This window comes from Xiphophorus maculatus, chromosome 20, assembly GCF_002775205.1.
Source record: "Xiphophorus maculatus strain JP 163 A chromosome 20, X_maculatus-5.0-male, whole genome shotgun sequence".
NCBI classification, from domain to species: domain Eukaryota; kingdom Metazoa; phylum Chordata; class Actinopteri; order Cyprinodontiformes; family Poeciliidae; genus Xiphophorus; species Xiphophorus maculatus.
The window spans coordinates 24,499,344-24,522,941 of record NC_036462.1 but is presented as its reverse complement, the minus strand read 5'-3'; the positions used below and the strand labels follow the sequence as shown (position 1 = coordinate 24,522,941).

Here is a 23,598-nt window from a genome sequence, read left to right as displayed (position 1 = left end):
TACCATCCAAATATTCTATGTTCACTCAGTTCAATGAGAAATTCATAGCGTCCCATATGTAATGTTTGCTAATAACACAGTTATTCCTTAGTTGATTGGCATTCTGTTTGTAAATATACCATCAGAGTTGCTCCCCCTGTAATCCTTGATCCAAAATTTCTTTTTTGAAAGAACGATCCAATATTAACTATTTATGGACACCTTTATCTAATTATTAAACCTTTAACTACAAAGTGAGACTTTTGACCCTCCAAAAAAACATAGCAGAAACACACAGGCACATAAACTGTTGCCAAGGGAGATTCTTCTTCATGTATAGCAGAATGTGTGCACATATATGTCCACCTGATCCATGATTGGCTGTCTTTTAAAGGTGGAAGCAGATGGACCAGCACACATGAGCGATTGCCATGATACATCTACGGGACAAATCCCCCACTACCACCACATACACACACATTCTCAGCACACAGGCCCGACACATAGATGGGCTTAGAGTAAACCTTAACCATATGTAGGTCAGACACTTGGATACCAGGCAGCCTTTGCCTCATTAGGACCATGACAGACTAAGAGGCATGGTGACATTGATGGAGGAGATATGCCCTAGAACATATCTGCTCACACACAAACACAGGAATGTGAGGCAGTCGGCTATCAAAACACTTCAGGACTGGTTTGTTTAACGCTATGAGAAGAAAGGAAAAACTATTGATCTTTCTGAAAACTTACTAAGTTAATTCATTCATCAATTCAGTTCTGTTTACACTTATAGAACCGATTCACAACAAATGTCACCTCAAGCGACTTTACACAAACAAGTCTAATTTTATGTAGAAAAATACAATCAAATCAATGTCACCAGAACAAATTCAAATGTTCATTAATTGTTCCAATTACACAAAAAGAAGAAAGAGGAATGCTTCACTCACCTCTTCATTTCACTAATTTAAAAATGTTTATTAATGCAGACAGAACACAGAGGATGCATAAATAAAATTAGAGTTCTAAGCATTTTGCGAAAGCAGGAAAGAGATAAAGAAAAAAAGCAACAAACAAACAAAGGACATACATTTAAGACAGTGGGTTAGCAAATAAAGCCTGAAAATATTTTTCGAAACTTTCCTTCTAATCTTCTTCCTTACTTATCCAAACTGGAATAATACAGGAATCAAACTGCAAACTCTTTTGAACGTTTCCCTCATAATTTTAGTTTATTGCAACCCTGATGTGTCAGGCCTTGCTGCACCTGACACATCCCATCAGCTGACAAGATCAGATCTGGGTAATCTGCCCAACTCTTTTGTATCACTTTACTTGCACTCTTGATCCTCATTGGCTAGATTTGGTATTCATCCACATGTCTGCACTGCTATTACTCGCGTGTGTGCGAACCTGTGGCCTTTCACCAACAGTGCATGCTAAAGGTCACAGTCCTCCTCAAGATGCAGCTGCAGAAACATGCAACAGGCTGCGGATAGCTGGAGGGGAAGAACAAAGGCCTGAGCTACATGTGGCATTATTCAGTCGCCGTGCATCAATGCATACGATGTACAGTGAGTATGCCGCCCACAGCAAATTAAACCTATTCATCACTGTTAAGGACTCTAATTCCCACACTCGCTAAAATTAAAAAGACGCTGTCGTTCCTCTCTATCGGCTCCATTGTCTTCTTTCCTTCCGTGCTCATGAATTCATCTCCCTCTCTCACCTGAGCATTCCCAGCATCACTTCATCTCTCCCTTTTCCTCCCTCTCTGAGTCTCTCCCTGAGAATTAAATGCCTTTAGCGAGCAGTCGTCAGATAAGTGCATGTAGCGAGTTGCTAGACACGGCGCAGCGGCAGCATTTCATCTTCCGACCATCACTAAATCACACTAACTCAATCATCAGCATGGAGCTACACACACACACACAGCTGCGAGTGTGAGCAGCGCCACGTCTAGAGAGGTGCTTTACTATGACTGATTTTATCAGCTGCCTTGCAAACGGGGGGAAGAAATTGCACCACAACATTATCATATACAATAAGATGAGGCTGCAAGATAGAGACATCCAATTGAACGCCTTTTTAGTGTCGCAATTCAAATGAGAAAAGACCTCCTCTTACGCCGAGATGCAACACAAATCCCTTATGGGATATCTCACCCGAAACAATATTACACATTTACATCAAAGGCTGCTGAGAGTGTAATTTGCGTTAAAGAAGTAACATGCGCCTCAAATTTAATATGTGTATGTGCACATGAGCGGAGCAACTTGTCACATTGCTCCTGCAGTAAGGCAGGCATTTCTGGATGCCTGCAGATCATCTGAGCGAGCGAGGGGGGGAAAAAAAGGGGAAAGCTCTGCTAACAAGATGCTTGCTGCCAGCATTATCGCAGACAGGAAGGTGGAAAAACTAAACAAAGATTGGAAAGAAAGCTTAATGCAATGAGGGGGGACCGATGGAACCATACACATGGTCTCTATGCCTGTGTGTGTGTGTGTGTGTGTGTGTGTGTGTGGTGTGTAGGTTTGCAAAAGCAAAAAAGGGAGTGGAGTGTTTGCGTTGAGTGTGAGTAGGAGTAGAGGAGGCTGAAGTGTGTGCTTGCTTTTCTATGTAAGCATTTGCATGAGAATAAAAGTACTTGTGTACAGTAAATACATTATTAAGTCAGCGATAAAAAAGAGGAAACAAAGAACATGCACACGCTCTCCTGCTGTTAATGTGAAACTATGCAGTGCGGCTTGACCTGCCATTTACAGACTGCATCAGCCATTCACTGGGATTATAGCGAGTGGGACCTCATCTTCAGCTGTAATTACCGAGGCAGGTGTGTGCGTGAGTGTCTTCCTATGGGAGAGCCAAAGTGATTACATGGCCACTGGTGCCTCTAATAACATCTTTTAGTGGGAGGGGAGAAGGAGAAAGGACGGGTGGGGGTAAGATGAGTGATTTCCATCTTTCTTGGGGACGAACGGGAAAATTCTAGGGGCTGTTTTGACTGTGCTGTCTGCTTTGCGAGTGTGTGTGCAGATGTTTGCAATATATGTAACACAAGACTCTAATGGGGGAGGCATGGTGGAAACCACATTTTGGAGTGACGTGTGCCAAACCATTCCAGGCCGCAAACTGCCAGCCGCATTCTCCGCTCTGCTCCTTATACTTCGCCCTCCCCCTGAACAGACTTCTGGGAAAGCTACCACGGTCACGCCAATCTTCTCTCTTTCCTTTTATTTTTGTATTTGTTTTGACACTTTGTTTCCTCTGTTAATCTGCCTCTTTTCTTCAAGTGCCATCTCTAAGCGGCATTTTCATCCTCTATTATTCCAAAAACACAGCCAAAAAGGAAACGTTCTCAATAGAATAAAGTAAGCCGGCTGAAAAACTGAAAAATCAAACAAGCACAAAGTGGAAGAAAGTTAGCACAGGAACCTTAAATTTGCAATTTTAAACATTTATGCACAACAACATACAAAGTTTGGCAGCTATAAAGCCAGTGGAATGTTGATGGAGTTTAAAATGAGCTTTTATAGTGTGGGTTAAAGTGATTTATAGCTGTGGTCGGGCTAGTCGGTACTTCATCTTGGAGAAGCAGTAAACAGGAACACAAGCTTTTGTGCTTTTCCTGCATCTTTGTTTTTCTTCCTTAATATTAGATCTGAAACTGTTAACCAGGGCATGCCTGTTTTGTTACATAACATTCACAGACGTCTGAATTTTTTGGAGGTAAACTAACCCAAACTGCCCTATAACTGTACGTGTAAATATGCCTTTGGATTTACCCCCACGTGTCACTATTTTGTAGCTTTTGGCACAGAAAATGTTTTAGCATGTCTGTACCAGCTTAGTACGATGCAGTGACAGAAAGTTTTACCCATTCTTCTTTGCAAATTGACTTCGGCTCAGTCAGATTGGATGGAGAGAATCTGAATGGCAACTTTTAAGCCACACATTCTCAGTTGGAGTCAGGTATGAACTTTGACTTAACACATGAATAAGCTCTGACCCTTGCAAAGCAGCTCTGTGTGTAATTGTTCGTGTTCTCCTGCTTAATAGTGAATATCCTCCAGAGTCTTGAGCGTCTTTGATTTTTAATGTCATTTCTTCCATGTGCTTCACTCCATCCGTCTTCTAATCGATTGTGACCAACTTACCAAATGTCTGTTTCAGTCTGGTTGGCCAGACTTCCACGTGTTTGTTGGGTGCCTACATGGCTTATGGCTTCTGGCAAACTCCACATAGAGCTTCTTATGGCTTTCTTTAACAATGTTTTTTTTTTCCCTTGCCACGCTACTAAAAAAAGCAAACTAACCATTAACAGATTCTCCTCCAAAGTTACGATGGAGTTCTTGGCTGCTCCTCTTTTGGATGTTACTTTCATTGCTGGGTTTATTAGTTTTGGTGTTTCAACTCGTTCCATTTTCAAATGACTGATTGAACAATATTCAATGAGATGTTCGAAGTCTTGGGAAATTATTTTATTTATCCTCCTAAGATGTTACATTTAACAACTGGTTTTGGTTCCAGGAGAGCAGCAATGAATATCAAAATCTATTTTAAAAATTATGAAATGCAGATATTGTTTTATGTCAATGACAATTGATAACTTGATGCAAGTGAATTCCTCTAGTAGTCTTCTTGATAATCATTGAGTTCTTCATTTCAACATTTTTTTTTTACTTTTAAGAAGAATATTTGCGATTGTAGGGCTCTGTCTGCAGAAATATTGAGTCAAAGTCATAGAATCTATTACCACAAGATGCTGTGATGGATATTTAAATACTCATCTTCAAATATCATAAACCAATTAAAATATCACCCATTTTCTTCTTGCTATACTGTTTCCTAATTGAACCTTGTTTAAAGAGTGAATACACTGTACATAAAACAAAATGACAGCGGTTTCCTGAATGTGCAATTCAACCAGTCTTTTGAAATGATAATTGTCTGTTCATGTCACTATCATACAGGGTTATTCATAGAGATAAAAGTGCCATCTTCCTTCCTCTCAGTGGATGACTGGGTCAAAGGTGAAAAGGCTGTATGATTTGCATTTCATATCAAATTTGTGTGCCGCTTTTTATCCCTGTAGAAAACGAAACGGTGTTCCTTTCATGACTGCATTAATTTTGCCTGCCATTAAAATCATCTACTGCTCCATTGCATGCATCAGTATGGGTGTCTGCTTCTTCATTTACATTTTGTCAGAGTCAATCTATTAAAAAAGAAAAAGGACCAAGATAGGTTTCGTAAATTCCCACACTTCACATGGAAGACACTGGCATGGTAACCTCAAAACAATTACAGCACAGAGTTACAGAGGAAGTGAAAGCAGAGAGTTTGCCTGTCTGTCCAACACTTCACAGGAGCAATGGGGGAAAACTCAAAAACAATAAATATGCATTTTGCTTTTGACTTTTATTTGAAATGTGGTATGTGACCTGTAGGCCTGGAAGGGATTCTGCTGTTAGTTTAACCCGGCTGGAGTGTATTTGTGTTTGTCTGTAAGGCAGAGCTCTGTTTTTCTTGGCGTGGGGTTAATGCATTACTTTCTGCTGGGAGTCAGAGAGAGATGTCCTCATGGACATGGTTAAAATCATCTGGGTGGAGGAAAGTGTGGTCAAAAGTGTTTCAGGTTAAAATACCATCAGTCACCTACTTGTCAGTCATGAACAACATGACAGAACTGAGCATATTAACAGTAATCAACGGCGCCTTTTGTTGACTGGCAAAGAAACCACTTTTTCTATCTGGTTTTTTATATGAATTTTGCATGCACACATTCAATGTAGGAATTTTGCTCTTTTTTCATCTCTTCTTAGCTGATTTTACTTATTCAGCATTGCCACTCAAGCAAAAACAGCATCAGCTGCTTTCTGAAACCAAAAGCATGTCTGACTCAGAGGTCTGACGAAACAAAAGCTAACCATTTTCCTACACCCTTCCCTGCCTCTTCCTCAAATGAGGCCACCCACTTTTCTGGCCAAATTGCTAACCCCTGTTTGAGCAGATTTGTTTAATCTGTAACTGGAACTGAAAAAATGTCAGAGCAAGTAGATTCTGGATAAAAGTTAAAGTAGGCTGGCTTTCATGCCACTCTTGTGTTCTTTTAGCACTTTGTCCTCTGCTTTTTTTATCTCTTTGTTGTTCATTCTGCAATCATCTCCTCTTCATATGTTTATATCTCTCCATCTCTTCCAGCTCCCTCCCAGGTCATTCTGCTCTCTGAGTGTGCTGTAATGGTCCACGGGGAAGGCCTTGGCTGCTGCCCTCCAAATAAAAGGAGAATAACTGATTTAAGAACCAAAAGGCCGGACAGAGGGGAAAAAAATCACGTGTGTGTATGAAAGATAAAGATAAACACAGAAAAAGACTACATGAAGTCGAGTTCAAACCTGAATAAGATGAGTATGTCAGAACAAACATATTGGGTACAAACAGAGAACAGCTGTAATTGAACCTACGTGTGAAAACATCAAGGTTTTCTGATAAAAAAAATGCAGAATGAGCAAGTAAAAAGATATACTCCATGCACACACACACACACACCCCTACACACAAATGACAAGTGTAATGAGACCTTTCAACATTACAATGTACAGAGTTGTCTGATGTCTGCACAGAGGAAAATACATAAGAGCCCTGGATGTGTAAGGGCCCCCAAGTTCAACACCCCATTGAAGCCATTTCAGCATTTCTTTAACACACTATGAAAGTTATGCAGCCTTCATTTTATTTAGGACAAAACACAAAAAAGGAAAATGTTCAATACATGTCGGCATTAAAACAACATCTCCAGTTAGACAAACATAAAAGCTGCAAAATATGAACTGGTCAAACTTGGACCAGAACATGTCACGTAGATTTCAGGTTCTTTAAAACCAGGATTGTGACCTGCTTAACTTTTCCACTATCAAGTAAAACTCAGTTTTTTTATTTATATTTTAACAGTTTGTTAATTGTCCCTTTGAGGACATTCATGAACTTGATTTTGCCCAAAATTAAAATGAGTATGACACCCGAGCTGTATGAGAATAGCATGACTTCCTAACTGGTTAGCCGCTAATGATGCTAAACCTATCTAGCTTTCAAATGGGACAAATCTACAGAGTAATTTTACCATTTAAGAAATTTGGAGAATTTGTGTTGTATTTGATCTCCTGTTGTTGAAAATTCAAAATACTTTAATACTTACTAAAAAAATATTTAATAAATTTATTTATTTTTTGTTGCCAACAGGACAATAGAAAATGTTCCAAAATACTTTGAAATGATTATGATTTCTCTGTTTAACAGCTGTCTCTATTTTTTGAAAGGTGATGCAATAAAGACAATTTCTCATTAAGCCACAAAAAACAAAAATCTTCATCCTGAAACCAGTATAGTACATTGGGTTGTGTCATGGGGTGACTATTTCTTTACAGCTCTACAACAAACAAGCTTTAATAATTTCCATAGCTCATGAAATGACTCCAGTGGAAAAACAATGATGATGACATGTGTTTGACATTTCTTTCACCCCACCCTTGTGCATTTAAAGATGGCAAAATGCTTAAGTTTTATTGCTCAACATCTGAATTTCACAATTTTACTTAGTCTTGAGCAAACTCAACACAGTCAGTCAGGAGGATGAGTTATGAGGGTAGAAGAGATTTAAACTTAGGTTGTCTTTGTGAAACGATATATGGAAATAAAATAAAAAATAAATAAATACATAGAGATGACAAATTCCTTAGAATGTGTTCAAAGACAGGTGTGTTGCAGTGATTCATAAGCAAGACTGCTGTGTCCCGAGTTTATCAGGTATTCTTTCATTCCATCTGGGCCGTTGAGAACATGATATTGATTTTTATCTCACTCCTCCCCTTTTATGAAAAGACAACCACAGATTAGTGCCAACATGGGAGTGAGTCAGAGCAGTTCAGCAGCTGGGACTCACTGGGAGGAGGAACGTCAGGAATGTGGTTCGCCCTGTTCAGTTCTGCACCTGTAAACTGTAAACACACTATGACTGGTTTCTTTTTTCTGGGTTCTTCCTCTTTGTGCAACAGAGCAGGCCTTTTTCATAAGTTTAAAATCTGACGCTAATAATCCTAAGACAATAATTACTTTGTCTTTTATATTTATTGCTATGCTCACTACATGTCTTCAAAGACAGGCTTATGATACGTTATTACTGTCAAAAATAATTAAAATGCCAGTTGAAGACAGAAGCCTTCCAATAGGGGATCATAGTTTACTGCTAATTCCCAAGTTTCAATCTGAAATTGAACCACAGTGTTTATGATACAAAGAGTATTGCTTGTGGAAGAGGGCAGAGGGCTGATAACAGTGCAAAGGTTTGTTCTGCCTCCCAGTAAGGTAAATGTACAATAAAGCAGATGTTGAGCTTCTGCCAATGAGAAGAGCTCCAAGGTAATAAATTATTCTCCCAGAACATTCCATTGCATAAGAAGCAGTGACTGGTACACTGAAACAGGAAGTGGGTGAAACTCTGCAGCCTGCAGCCTTTGCTTTGTGAACTCACTGTGTGCTTTTAATAATCTGTCAATATTTAGAGTGTATATTAAGGGAATCCGCATATTAAGGGAAAAGCAAAGTGCTTTGCATTAAATGGAAAAAGGAGGCATTGAATAGTCCAGGCGTTTGTGTTTCTTGTTGAATAATTTAGTCAACATTCGACAAATGTAAACAAAACTAAGAAATACAAAGAAAAAGTTAATTAGAATACAAATAAAATAGAGTTAAACTAAAATCCACAAAATAATTAATCACCGCAATAAAACAAAATAAGCAGTTTAGTAATTAAATAGCAAAGGCAAACTAAAAGGGCAACAAAACTACATTATATAATTCAATTATTATAAGATTGAATTAAAAACAAATTATCTAAATTGCTCAAATTGTCCTTTTTTGCAACAAAACAATGTTACATTTTCCTTTGAAAACTCAATAGTCTCTGCTGCAGGAGAGGGGAAGAGCAGAATGGCTCCCTGTGGGATTTTGTTCACATGAACATACAGTCTAAGTGTGCTCTACACTTGGTGTGTCACTCTCAAATTACATCTATTAATACCTCACACAGCTCTGTATAGTTCACAGGGGTTCACAGACCTCAGCCAAAGAAGTTTGCAGCATGGACAGACAACAAGGGGATTCCCCTCCACCCTGCACTCCGCCTCCACTTGAGTGGATTTAAAAACAGACCCAAGCAGGTGCACGAACACACACAGAGAAACGTACACTCCAGGAATGCCACAGCAGCAGCACTGCAGCAGCTGGCGTGACCAGGTGGAGGACAGAGACCCCGCCTCTGGTTTGGACGGTAGCCATGGTAACAAAACAGGGCCTGACCAATGGCCGCTGTGCCCCAGGAGGACAACTCGGGGTGAAGTCTGTGTTTGACATCCAAAGCTGTCCAGATGATACAGCCCACCCACGTTCAACCACATTCCTGCCAAATGATGATAATGAGAAGCTGTGAGTGACTTGTTGGATGTTCCTGCTGGCGCCTGATTTTAGTCCAACAATTAGCGAGAGCAAATCTGGCAACACCCAAAGACACACAGGGGCATTACAAACCACAAAAACGTATCAGTCTTACAAAGCCTTTTGTTTCCAACCGTTTCTTTCCCACAAGAACAAACTGTGTTTAAGTGACTTATATTACTCAAAAACCACAAGTAAAAATATTATTTTGTAATGTGCAGAGAGTTTTGGTTCAGTCTCAGATGGCAGACAACAAGGAAGTATGGCGGATATACAGTAGAACACAAATACATATAGAACACAATAGATTTATGAGTGATAGATCACCGGGTAACTTAGAGATCATATGTCGGTATGTGTGATTGAATGAAATAAGAACGAAATTGAAAAAAAGAATAAAGTTTCTCTGAGGTGGTGACTCAACTCTTATTCCTGGTGGTTAGCAAGGAGGAGCGGAATGAAGAAAAGGAAGGGAAATAGAAAGATAAAGTCATACGTACTAAAGTACAGAAAAAGAGGAACATAAATTGAATCCAAGTCAGCTGTATATTTCCCATACATTCAAATGTGCTACATCAACTCATTCACAAAATAACAGAAGTAGAATAAACATTCACACGAATATCAGAAGCACTTCCCTTATTTTTCTCTATTTTTCATGCAGAGCAGGAAAAAAAAAATCAACCCAATGATTAAAGAATAAACTGAAACTGGCTGAAACAATAAAAGCAATACAGGTTTACATGTTTACGAAAGGCATCATCTGGTTTCCTACATCAAGGTACTCTTTGTTTTCTGATGCACAGAAACTATCTATTGATAGAAGCAAAGAAGAAAAAACACTTGAGATGACATGATAGGAAATGGCACAATCATAATCTAATCTAAGGAAATACCTCCAGTGGTTGTTTTTGTGTTTGTCCCTGCGTCTGTCTCCATTAATCATAAACTCTCATTGTGCTTTTATTTCTAGCTGGGCTAAGGTAAACATGTTATTGCAGAGCTGGATGAACTTTGGTAGATTTTAGTGATGAAGCTTTGAGAGTGGTGGATACATCAAAACCAGAAGAATTAAAAATTGTAACCTATAAGTCATATGTTCGAAATCACAAATTCACTTTCCTGATCACAAAGCCCTAAAAATGGCTGTCTCCCTTTTCCTCCTTCAAAACATTCAAACTTTGTATGAATGTACATTCACAAACCATGTCTGAAATGATTTTCAGAACATTATCTTCCCTAAATAAGCAAAGAGTCATTGTGATCTTAAACACCTTTGACCAGATATGAGTTGTCAGGATGCCCAGACTAATTAAAGGCTCCTGCTTGTTCTCATGTGGTGCTAGGATGTCAGAAAGGCATGTAGAGGTATAACCTAAATCTGTGTTTATGCTGCCAGAGAGCAAATCTTTTTCAAATAGCCGGATTACTTCATAATAATGTGTTGGCATCATTTTTTTTTTAAAAAAAAGGACTTTACTTCCTTGAATAGATCGCTCAAAATCCGTGTGTGAACACACACATTCAGAACCACCATCCTCATCCATGTGTGGCGTACAGGCACAGGCCTGTAGCCGCTATCAACGGAAAGCAAAGGCTTACAAAAAAAACGTGGCTATCTCAAAACAGTCTGACTGCTTTATTTTTTAATTGAGATGAGGAAGAAATGTCAGATTGATAGGAGTGATGCAGTGCTGCCTCTACCCCACCTGTTGCCTGACACTGCTTGTCAGCTGCCTGAAATAATGAGCCTACACTTTTCTACAGTCTGAAATCAAAATAGCAAAAGATGCATAACATTATAGATGTAATAATCAACATGTCGTAGTATTAAGCAGAAGAAGAGAGCATTGTTGTTTCTGCATTTTAAATAAAAGACACTAGATTGGGTATATTTTTGTTATTTTTTGGGGTGAATGCTGGCATACTGTGGTGTATGTAGTTATGGTTACTGGTGGGGCGAATTATTTCAGGTTTTCAATTGACCTTTACTCATGTTAACCATGTCACCAGTGCAGTTTGCATAGGACGATATTAAAAATCATGCCCAAAGATAAGGTCATTTTTTAGAATAAAAAATACATTCTTCTGCAACAATCTTGTTGAACACACCATATTTTACCAAACCAAACAAATTTGTGCAGTATATTTAGTTCTCTTTGATTTGATCTGCTCCTAAAAACTTTGAACATTTCAACTCTTTTTTTTTTCTTGATTCTCTTTCCATAATTGTCCATTGTGGAAAAACAATGACTGCTAAAGTATATTTGGTAAGTTCAAACAAAAAGAGAATGTTGGACCTAAAAAGTAGAAATTAACTTGAAACAGAGAGGACGTGATGCTGAAGAGAAGCAATGAAGTTGTGGGAGAGAAGAAAAAAAGCCATGCAAAGTTATCATCCAGTCAGCTGAGGGCACTGGACCATCACAAGGCCGCTTTTTATAGAAATGATTTTTATTGTGTCTCTGTTGGTCTCACACACAAACACACACACACTCTCTCCCTCTCTCGTTTAAACAAACATATGCCTCCTTATCTCGGCCTTTTTCCTCCTCCTTGCTCCCACCACTGCACCACACACAGAGACAGGAAATTTGTATGAGCAGAGGAAGCCGTCCATATAGAAAACAGAGGAAATCCTTCGTGCTCGATTGCTTTATCTCACACATGTGAAGCCACGAGCGCACAAACACACACACGCAAATGTACAAGATGAGACAATTACAGAGACAATGAAAGAGATGAGGGCTGATTGGAGGTGGTGTTAATTATGGCACAATGACACACAGTATCGATGATTCTGCTCCTGCTGTGCTGACTTGACAGGAAGCCAGAGGAGTTAAACGTCTGCTCCACATGTTGAAGCTGTACAATGTGCAGCTTGTGTGATTAGATTAGCTCAGAATCAAAGTAAATTACACTTTGTGCACACTTTTGCAGACACAAAGTGGCTGAGAAAAAGCTAAGATGAAACCTCAAAGCTTGAATGGATTACCTTTAGTTAACTTCTCTTCCTACACAGAAATAACAGCGTTTCGACATATTTTTTATGCAAATACATCTGACTTTTCCAGACTCAACTTTTTCGGAGTTTTTAACATATTACTTTTGTTTAAAAATTAAAAAATACTCAAGTTGAAGATGAGTTTATGGTCTATAGTGAGCAGAATTTATATATGAAACTTTAAAAAACACAAGGGAGGGAAGCAAGAACAAAAATAAAGAAGAATATAATAGTTAAGAAGAGAGAAATCAGATGGCAGGAAAAAAGTGTTGGACAACAGAAGGAAATTTAGGAAAGATTAGGAAAGAAGGAAGAAATCAATGACATGGACAAGAGACAAGGAAGGCAAAAGAAGGTTTTAAAGAAATACACAAATCAAAAAGAAAGACATGGTTGGGAGGGAAGGAAAACACAAGGAAAGAAGGAACAAAGGAAGAAAGGAAGAAGTAAGGAAGGACATGAGGAAGGAAGAAAAGCAGTACCGAAGGAAAGAATGAAGGACACGGGAGGGAGGAAGCACATAACACTGAGGCAAGAGGGTAAGTAAAAACTTCTGGAAATACAAATATTCTTCCATACTTATCCAGATGTGGACAATACTAAAATCAAATTCCACCCTGCATAGGAATCCTCTGATAAACACCAAAATCATAACACACACTGAAGATTTCCTCAAAGGGTAGCTGTGCATTACCATCGGCTCATTAAACACAGAAGGAGCTTTTGTACTTGCTTACTCACTCTTTCCATTCACATCCCTGCAGACCTGGACACAGATACGCATTAAAGAAAACACATGCATTCGACATTAAGCAGCAGCATGGGCGCTCAGCAGGATTTAGGGGACAATTAAAAAGCTCAATTAGACTTATATTCTTATTTCTACAAATGAGCGTGTTACAGATGGCGTGGCAAGCTCCTCGCATCTAAAAACACACTCCGGCGGTCTCCTCCTGGGAGTGAGCGCGCAGGGAAACGTGAAGAGAGGAAGGGAGAGATGGATTGGATGTAAATATCTCTAATGGCGCCGCCTGGAGAAAAGCAGCTGATGAAAGTTATGTCCCACATCCTTAGAAAGCCATATCACCAATACTAATGTAATACTGCATCTTTTCAAAAGGCAATTCACTTGGAGGGTTCGAAATCCCTTCAGTGAGGTTTGCTCACTATGTGATTACAGCTGTTGATAGATACTGTTTGTGCCTTTCCACAAATACATTCATGTGTTTGTTTTATTTCCTTTCTCCATCGTTTCCTCCCAATGCTCTAAAGCTACTTCCATATGTCATCCAAAGCTGACCATTCTCCCGGGTGTTTTTCCTAAAAACTCCCTCCCGCCGCCTTTCTATTCTGTTCATATCTTCGACGTACTTCAGAATTAGTATTTTTGGTAAGGAATCAACATGAGGTAGAGCATAAATTTTAATAAATAAAAATAAGAAAATTGTGAAAATAATTGTCAACAGAAGAGCTAATTAGTAAATAGAGTCCACCTCTATGTGTTACTTCTTTTCCAGCTGTTCCATGAAGGCCTCAGAGGTTTGTTAGAGAACAACAAACAGCATCTAACAGACCAACAAACCTGGCAGACACAGCCAGCATGTGAAGGAAGCTTCTCTGCTAAGATGAGACAAAAAGTGAACATGAAAACACAATCTGTGACAGAAAATTTGCATACCACATCTCCCTGAACCATACCATCCCCACAGTAGGCCTGTCACGATAACAAATTTTGCTGAGCGATTAATTGTCTCAAAAATTATTGCGATAAACGATAATATTGTTTGAAGACCTTTGTACACTGATTTAATGGAAATGACGTATTAATCCATGCGATTTCCTGCCAAAGATAGAGACACATTATTTTCAAAAGAACACTAAACACTGGAACTGATAAACAAAATAAACAAAACAACCAAAATAAAATGGATTCTCAGGCTCCATTAACAAAAAAACGCACTTGAATAAAAACTAAACACAAAGCCAAAGTGGAAGTAAATACTGCATTCAACCAAAAGAGTGCAGATTATGAAGTTTGTATATTATGTTGCCCTTCAGTAATAATTAGATTTAAATAGAGAAGATGGGCGCATCCTACTACCTGATGCAATAGTTCACACTACATGGGTTTTTTTGCCCCTATTTTTCCCCTTATGACAATCTTAGAAAGTTGGTCGATTGTCGCTTGAAATTCGTAACCGATCATCCTGTAGTGTTTGGTGTGTTACGGTAGATCACCGTAGCCGCTCTGATCTAAATCAGGGGTTTTCCCCGACTGGGAGCTTAAGCAGTCTGTTGAATGTGACAGGTAGCCAATCAGAAAGCGCGGATTCTCCTCAGTGTTTTCTGAGGGGAAATTACGGAGGGGAATCCCAAGCAGCTGACACAGCGCAACCCGAAGTCCAGCGGACATTGGAGATGATACGTGGAAACAACATAAATGTTTATTCAACATTTCGTGCAAAGAATATAGAAATGACAAGGGGAGGAGTTGGAGCGAAATTGCTACCGCAGTTGATAAACCCCGTAACTTTTCAGTTGTTCTTTGTTAACGTGACATAAATAGGTTATAATGATTTTCATTCAGTCAGGACTGACACTAGTCACATGCATTGCAGGTAGATTGTAGTAAAGCATTGATTAATGCCTGGTTTTAAAATTAGTTAACTGAACTTGTAGCCATTATTTTGTGCCCATTGTTGGACACCACACGGCAGGAACGAACCCGATCAAACCGTTTTACCTAGGATTTCTGTCAGCTAATGTGGTTTCTCAGGTTTTGAAAATGGGCCGACGCTCGGCCAACAACTCTAAGATAGTGTCCTGTGCGCTGGGCTTTACACTAAGGAAATGAGGAAGGGAGGGTCAGTGGAGAGCACCGGAGTTGAGCCATTTTTCATTCAGTGTCATTAACAGAAAGAGGAAAAAGGCCGGAAGAAATGATAAAGCCGATAATTAAAATGAGGTAGATAGTTTTAATTTATCGTACGATTAATTGATTTATTGTTTATCGTGACAGGCCTACCCCACAGTGACACATGGCAGTGGCAACATCATGGTTTGCAGCAGTTTTACTTCAGCTGGAAAAGCTGGTCAGAGTTGGGAAGATGGATGGAGACTGTGGCTCTTTGGTAGAGTAGTCATCTTGTGATCGGAAGATTGTAGGTTCGATCTCACATGTCAAGGCACTTAACCCCAAATTGCCTACCGATCTGCGGTGTATAAATGTGTGTGTGTTTGTGAGTGTGACTGGGTGAATGTTACTCTAGTGTAAAGCACTTTGAGTGGTCAAAATAACTGGAAAAGCGCCATTTACCATTTATTTACCATTTAAATACAGAGACACCTTGAAAGAAAATGCATGAGACTGGAGCAGAGGTTCAGCTAAACATATAGCTACCATATAGGTACCATAAAATAATTTAGATCTAAGGAGACCAAACCAGTCAAAGTCTAAACTCTAATCCAATGAGAATCTATAGAATGACTTGAAAATGTATAACTCCCTCCATCCAATCCATCTCAGAAAAAAATGGCCAAATATTTCACTCTAAAGACTACCAAATCTGACAAGAGACACTCCAAAAGCCCATGCCGCTGCCTAATTTTGGATTAAGGTATTGATTTGGAGGGTCTGAACACAAATGCATGATGCACATCATAAACCATGATCCTTTTCTTCCACTTCGCAAGCACTATTTTGTGTTGGCCTGTCAAATAAAAACTCCAATAAAATACATTTTATTTATGCCTTTAAATGTAAAAACCTAAGAATTCATCAAAGTATTCAAAGTAGATGAATACTTTTGCAAAGCAAGGTAAACCTGCTATCTATAAATGTATATTTGTGTAAACTGTCCTAAGCTGAATCAGAAATGAATAACGGACAATACCTGCAAAAACAGACAAAAGTCTCCAGATGGTCCAACCTGTAGGCTTCGTACGGCCCATTAGATGCAGGGCAATGTTTCACTATCTACTTGGGCGGGGCACATGTGCATAAACATAAACTCTGTTGCACATGGACAGGGGGTAATAAATCCGAAGCAGCAAAACACCACCCCCGCAAAAAAACATAGCGGGAGCAGCAGCTAATGCCAAAAAAACATACCAAATCCCAGGGTTCATTCGGAGGTAAACTTGATTCATTGTTGCACAAGGACATGTGCTGCAGTCCAACAATGAAGGGACTTGGCATGACATTAAAGAACTATTTTGGCTTTTAATTAAAACTTCTGAAAGTCTGATTGGTAAAAGGAAAAAGAATTACTCAATGTATGAATGCTTGCCTTTTTTGGCAATAAAACGATAGAGTCCCTCTTATCTGTACTTGTGATTTTATATATATTAAAGAAGAAAAAAAAAGAAAATCACAGCAGGCCGAAAGAAGTAGGGGCTGAGCTCACACATACATTCATGAATGCAATTTTTAATGCACACATGCTGAGCAATTTGCATTCCCACACCTACAAATGCATGAAAAAGAAGAACTGTGACACACACACCCACAAGCAAACATGCAGAGTGCTAACTCAGAGCTGGAGTTGAGAAGTCCCGGTGGGAAAATCCACTTTCCGGAACATTTTACCCAATTTGCATCGCTCTTGGCTCCATCGCTCTCTCCGAGGAGAGAAGAAGGAACAGAAGAACAATTCAGCGTGCGTGCGTTCATGTGTATTTATCTCCAATTGTGTCGTAACTTAAAGGGCTGGAGGAAACCATGTAAATCAAGGTAGTTATCACTAGGATAACTGCAGCAAAATGTCCTGTTTAGTCTTTTATTCTTCTATTCCAATCTACTGGGAGAGAGATTCCACTGGTCAAGTTGATGTTTTCCAGTGTTTCCGAGAAGCATGTAGTGCAGATTTGGCTTGCTGATGAAATGTTAAAGTCCTTTTGGGAGCTGTGAACAAGCACACAAAAATGCATTTTGGTGAAAACCCAACATTTCACATCATCAGGACATGCCCTTTGCTGTTTTTAGACTCTTTTTTTTTAAGAGGACTGCTCAAACTCAAAACTGCTCCTCACATGGACAAACCCAGCAGGAGAGGGGGATGTAGGACCAATGCATTAGAGAAATGATGCAACGAGACGAGTCAGAGCCGCAAGCAATCACTCTGATTAAGAGAGTGTGTGTGCTCTGCTGTTGAAGCTCCCTGCTGTAATCCCTCATGTGCTGCTTCCTCTGAGGAATTAGGTTGTTTTTCTGAGGTTGGACATTATATCATCTGGTTAGGTGCACCTGATGGTGAGTGGGTGACAATAAACACAGGTTTCCATACATCACCAATGCAACAAAGTTCAGCTGAGAAATGGGTAAGACCGTCTCTGTGCAGTCAACAAAAGTCCTATGCAGAGATATGATTAAAAGCATAAAAATGCACGACAACATGCCTCGCTTAAACCGTAGAAAAACTTTTAAATCATGTTTTATTTCCCCATTATGCATTCAAACATTTCCCTTCTCCTTGAGTGCTCCATGGTTGGAAACTTTCAGCACCATCTCCAAATCAATCCACATTAACACAGACAACACATTTCACCTGGTCTTTGCTTTTTGGTCCTGAAGGTCAATTACAATACGAGCTCTTTATCAGAAGGGCCAATCGAAAGCTAATTTCCCTTAAAGCATGTCTCTTTACTCTAATTACCCAGAGGGACAAACAATAGCTAGAGGGGGATTCTGGGTGTAACCTCCTTCCAGATGAACTCACCTCAGGCCCTTCTTAATAACCAAGTGGCTTTTTGTCTTTAATATACTTCTAGGGCGCTTGAAGAAATCTGGATTTTTGTCGGTCCTGACATCAAGACTAAATCTATGGGCCACAAAGCTTAGATCTGATCTTAACATAAAACTAATAATATCAATAGGGTTGCACAACATCATATTGCAATAACAGTGTGTGGAATAGCAATATTTCAAAGGATAGCAGCATCTATATTTCCATATGCACACTTTTCTATATGTAAACCCAGTGCTTTCAGGTTTGGGGACTTTGATGCTGCTGGTAGTTGTAAGTCTCCAGTACAACAGCAGCCTGTGCTTTGCTTGCCATTGGTGGAGAATGCATTTTCTATATCGATCACATTCATTTAATGGGGCACGGTCAAAATAATGACCAAGATTAAAATTTGATTGATTTTCCAGCCCCAAGGCCAAGAAGCTAATGTAAAGCAATGTGCTAAACAGTCACACCGAGGCTCTTAAAAGCATAACTCAATTTAATTTGAAGGGCTGTGCATTCAACAGTAAATTAATATTCTTAGTCTGAAATCTACCAGCCACTTTGTGATTTATGTAGCTGATCTCACACACATATAAAAGCATTTCAGTCCGCGGCAAGATCTGTCAAAGGTGAGTACACAATAGCAGCTCTGCCAGTTACTGCACATGAACTTTAGCTGCCTTTCTTTTCTCCGTCTCTCTAAGCGTTTATTCCCAGCGGCAGCCTTGACCCTCTTGCCTCCACTTCACTCCACTGCATCACTAAATGCAGCCATTTTGGCTCCCGTAGGGCCCGTGATGGAGCTCCGGTCGCCTCCCGGCCACATTCATACCACTGGGCCTGTAATGAAACTATGGATTTTCCATCGCGGTGCTGACACTAACTGCCTGTTTGCCGTGCATCCAGTCTCCAGCCTGTATCCTACGTGTGGAGAAGAGATATCCTCTAACAAGAGCATTTTGCAAACCTTTTCCACAATGGGGTTTCAGTTTGATAGCGTGATCCAAACCCTGACCTACCATTTGTATGTTTAGGAGCCTGCTTTAGTTCAATATTAAACTTTAGTGTACATATTCTGCAAACCTGAACTGGGAACATGTATGAAAGCAGACTCATTCCTGACTGCAGACACATGGCTCATCTGTAAAGAGTAACCATGAAAGCACTATGAATGGAGAGCACATGAAAACGTGTGGTGCCTCTGCAGTTTCTCTCTCAGTCAACCAGAACATACACACATACACACCCACACAGATGTGCACAAGGGTAAACATGACCTACAAGCCCATTTATTTTCCACCCCCTGTTACAGACTGCATTCCTATCCCTGCTTTGCTCATAACGTTCGGCAGCGGCAACCCAGTTTCGGCGCTGCGACTGCGCTGTAATTCCCATGACTGTATCGCAAAACATCAATGCTCTGCGACTCCCCTCTTTTCCCCTCATCAGCCCTTACTCTTCCTCAACATCACCAGCCGTGGCTGCCCTGACTACTGTTGCCCTGGCAACCGAGGAGCAGGCCCAAAAAACAGGAGGGTTTGGAGACAAGTTGAAGAAGAGACCTCTATGTTAGGGGAGAATTATTACAGTGTGTCTGCTTGGTCGAGCTCGGGTGGTACGTCTGTTAAATCGTAAAAAAAAACAAAAAACGTTTATATCTTCTGCGCAGCAAGACAACGCGGTTCTCATGGGAACATCAGAACAGTCAAAAGCCAAACCAGACCATCATGGCAGTTGATGGTGACGGAGCATGCAGTGAGCACAACTCAGACCCACATATATTTAAAAATGAATTGAAAACTGAGGAAGACGAAAGAGTCCAACACATCCAGGAGAAATCCAGTGCACCCATATTTTCTCCTTCACACCCTCTGAGCTGGTCATATCCATTCCAAGGTTATCAGTAATCCAATAGGTGTCCTTGGAAGCAGGCGCTTTTCTAGAGACGGAGCCGATATCCTGATACGGGAAACATCCGGAAGGAATTTCTACCGAGTGACACAGCATTCCACATCCCTTCCTTTCTTCCTCTACGACAGGATAGTGTTTCAAGAACAAACTGTTAATCCTCACAATCAGACAGGAAAGCGAAAAAGTTCCCACGCCTGGAGGCAAATCGTGTCCTGAAACCTCCTTCCCTGCCATGCTAAAAAAACTGACAAACCATCCGTCACAAAGACACGCCCTTAAAACATATGAAAGCATTATTTTCTCCTAAATTTGAAGTCTGTCTCGGAAACCTCTGCCTAGTTGGCATATTATTTTATATAGGAATGTAAGTATAAGCTGTTATTTCAAAAAGGTAAGTTGTTCAAGCTTGGTACGCTGTTTTTATATACTTAAGACTCTTATTTTAAAATAAGAAATTAAGTTAAAAACAGTGACAGGCAAAATATAGAAGATCTTAAGCATTAATAATACAGTGTCAGGTTAACTTTAGCAGCTAACTGCTAGCATCTGTTTACAACTGCTACACTAAAGGGCTATTTCACACTTCAAATTAGTCTGGATTGCATTTTATCATTTAAAATTTAGCATCTCAAATGCATGCTACAGCTACATCACTCTAGATTATCTTTCAACTATTAGTTTGATGTAAAAAAATAAAGTCTAGACAAAATGAGATAGATGTAGGGAAAACATCCCCAAAGAACTACATTAGGACTTGCTAAAATGACAATGAAAATAAAGCATTAAATCATGTTAATAAAGCATGTTTTTTCAAAAACAAATAATGACCAAGACGATTTCTCATTTGTGGCTGCAGAGAAACGGCAGCTATGTTTAGAATGATGTATGTCCACTTGATTCTTGTTTTCTATCTCTCTCCATTCATTGGATATACCTGCACTCTTGCCTTCATTAACAACTGCATGCGTTTAATAACGTGCATGGTGTGGTTGACTGCAGCCTCTCCTTGGGGACCTTGTTTGTAGCACTTTAATTAGCCTAATCCAACAGTAACACATGGACAGAAGAGGAGAGGACTGTGTGGATGGCTGGAGTGTGAGAGGTGGCAGAAAAGAGAGGTAGGAGGGTAGATAGAGGACAATATTTCTGTCTAGCATTTGTTACTCTCCCTTCAACAAGCAAACACACACACGCCAACATGCGCACACACACACAGGTCTCCACGTTGGCTCTTGGCAGTGTCAGTAGCTGGCCAGGCCACTGTAAAACCCATAGAGAGGAGGAAACTGTCTCCGAAATGGCCACATGGGCTGTTGGTGGCCAACTAAACCTTATCCAGGGAGACAAAGAATCCAAACTGTGGCCAGACTAAATCACCAATTAAAAATAATAGTGAAGGCTTAATTGGTGTTAGCCAATTTAGAGTGGCAGTGTGCAATTATTGTTTCAGAGTAAATGTGGAGGAGACTGTTGGGAGCTTCGATGTGTATGTCTGGGCTAATTTAGATGCTCAAAACAGTATTTAAGGGCCAGCACATTTTCACAGAATTGGAGGAGAGCAAGACAGAGGGGAACGCAGGTGTAAAGAAGGCAGATGAATTGAGAAAAAGCTGGGAAAAAGTTAAAAGAATACAAATAAGAGATGATGGGTGTGAAGTGATGATGGGGGTGAGGGCGAACGAAAGAAGATGCATAAACAAATACTAGCCTTGGGAATAGATGCAATCAGCTCGCTCAGTCAGCTAATGACCAAATCCAGAGAGGAAAGAGAGGAGCAGAAAGAGTACTGATGGTTTGAGTGAAATGAAGGGAAGAAACAGAGGAACTGAGTGAAACAGAGAAAAAGCAGAGAGGGGGGAAGACAAAAGACAAACGGCAGAGCAGAGAGATGGATGCACACATGACTAATTAATCAGTTTGAAACATTTAAACCAAAGAAAAGCATGGGTAAATATTTTACCAAGAAGAGACAATCAGTGATTAGTGAATGCAGATGGAGAGAAAAGAAAAGAGGGCTGCAAGGACAAAGAGAGGCAGTGAAAAAGATATAACACTCTGCAAGACAGTGAATAAAACCGGGCCCAGCGAGCCCCTCTTAAATGCTCAATTCTTCATTTTTAAGGCTGTAGCAGATGGAAATTATACTGTCACAGGGTCAGCTGTACAAACTCTTAACTGCGTTTTCTGCAACCTGTGCTGTGCAAAGCGCCTTCTATGGTACTAGAACAACAGCTACACTCCTCACCGATGATAAACAAAATAAAAATCCTCTAATTAGAGTGAACTTGTTGCCCTGCACAGAACTAAAAATGTGTGAGCTTGAGATTGGTGAACTGAAATAAGTTCATATCAGATAGCACTAAAAACGCCTCACAAAAGTATTCATACCCTTTGAACTCTTCCAGATAGTTTCAGGTAATTATACATAATAGACCAACACAATGTAGAGCCTAATTGGGAAGTGGATGGAATCTAATACATTGTTTTCAAAACTATTAAAATTCCAATGAATCTTAAATGTGCGAGATTTGTGTTCAGTCCCCTTTACTCTGATGCCCCTCAACAGTTAAGTTACCTGCTTGTAACTTAACCACAGCTTACATACAGCTGTTCTCTGAAAGCCTGAAACATTTGCTTCAGGCACAGGTAGAAGAAGGCGCTCTGGTCAGATGAGGCCAAACTGTGTGCAACCTTTGAAACATGTTATTGGCTGCATCATGCTGTGGTGATCATTTTATTTAGCTGGGACCAATAAAATGTTTAAGAGATGTAAAAAGACTTTGGGATAACTTTAGCAGCTTTAGAAAGTTAAAATCCTTTTGGAGTTATTAGAGTAAAAATGCTTTACCTTTCGGAATCATGCATTATTTGACTTCTACAAAATTATGCACTTTGTAAGTTTATTAGACACACTCCATATCAAATTACATTGAAGTCAGTTGGTGTAATGTAACAAAAGTGGTATGAATATATTTTCAAGTCAATATACGTTGAAACATATTCCAATTTGTCAAAAGATCTGGTGGTGACATCAGGATGTATGAATGGAGTTTGAGCATTTACTTCAGTCTGGAAAAGAAAGCAAAGACTGATAGCAAAATATCTATTTTGACCTTTTCATGCTCCCAAAGCATATGATGAAACAGCAAGAAACCCTTCAAGTAAAACGCATTTCCCTCGGTGTTACCTAATAACAGACTTCACGCGAGGATAAAACGGTGTGTGTTTTCGCTTCAGTACGCACAAGTGGCAAGCATCTTGCATCACTAAAGCAGAGGAACTAATCAAAACAATCTATTAAAAATCTATTAGGGTTGCAATGAGTAATCTGATAAGCCGCCTACAGTTACTCCCCATAGGGCCCTGTGTGCGCGAGTGTGTTTGAACTGCAGCGCTGTCTACATTCTTCACAGTAGATTAGCTAATTTGATAGTAACTCATATTCACACTCATCATTTGATGTAATGGAGCTGAAGAAGC

At 39.8% G+C, this 23,598-nt stretch overlaps 1 protein-coding gene across 4 annotated transcripts in view; it reads right to left on the bottom strand.

Annotated features, from left to right (window-relative positions):
• The window catches only part of plxna1 (plexin A1), a 219,682-nt gene that overhangs the window by 133,729 nt on the left and 62,355 nt on the right, over window positions 1-23,598 (bottom strand). The window lies entirely within an intron of this gene.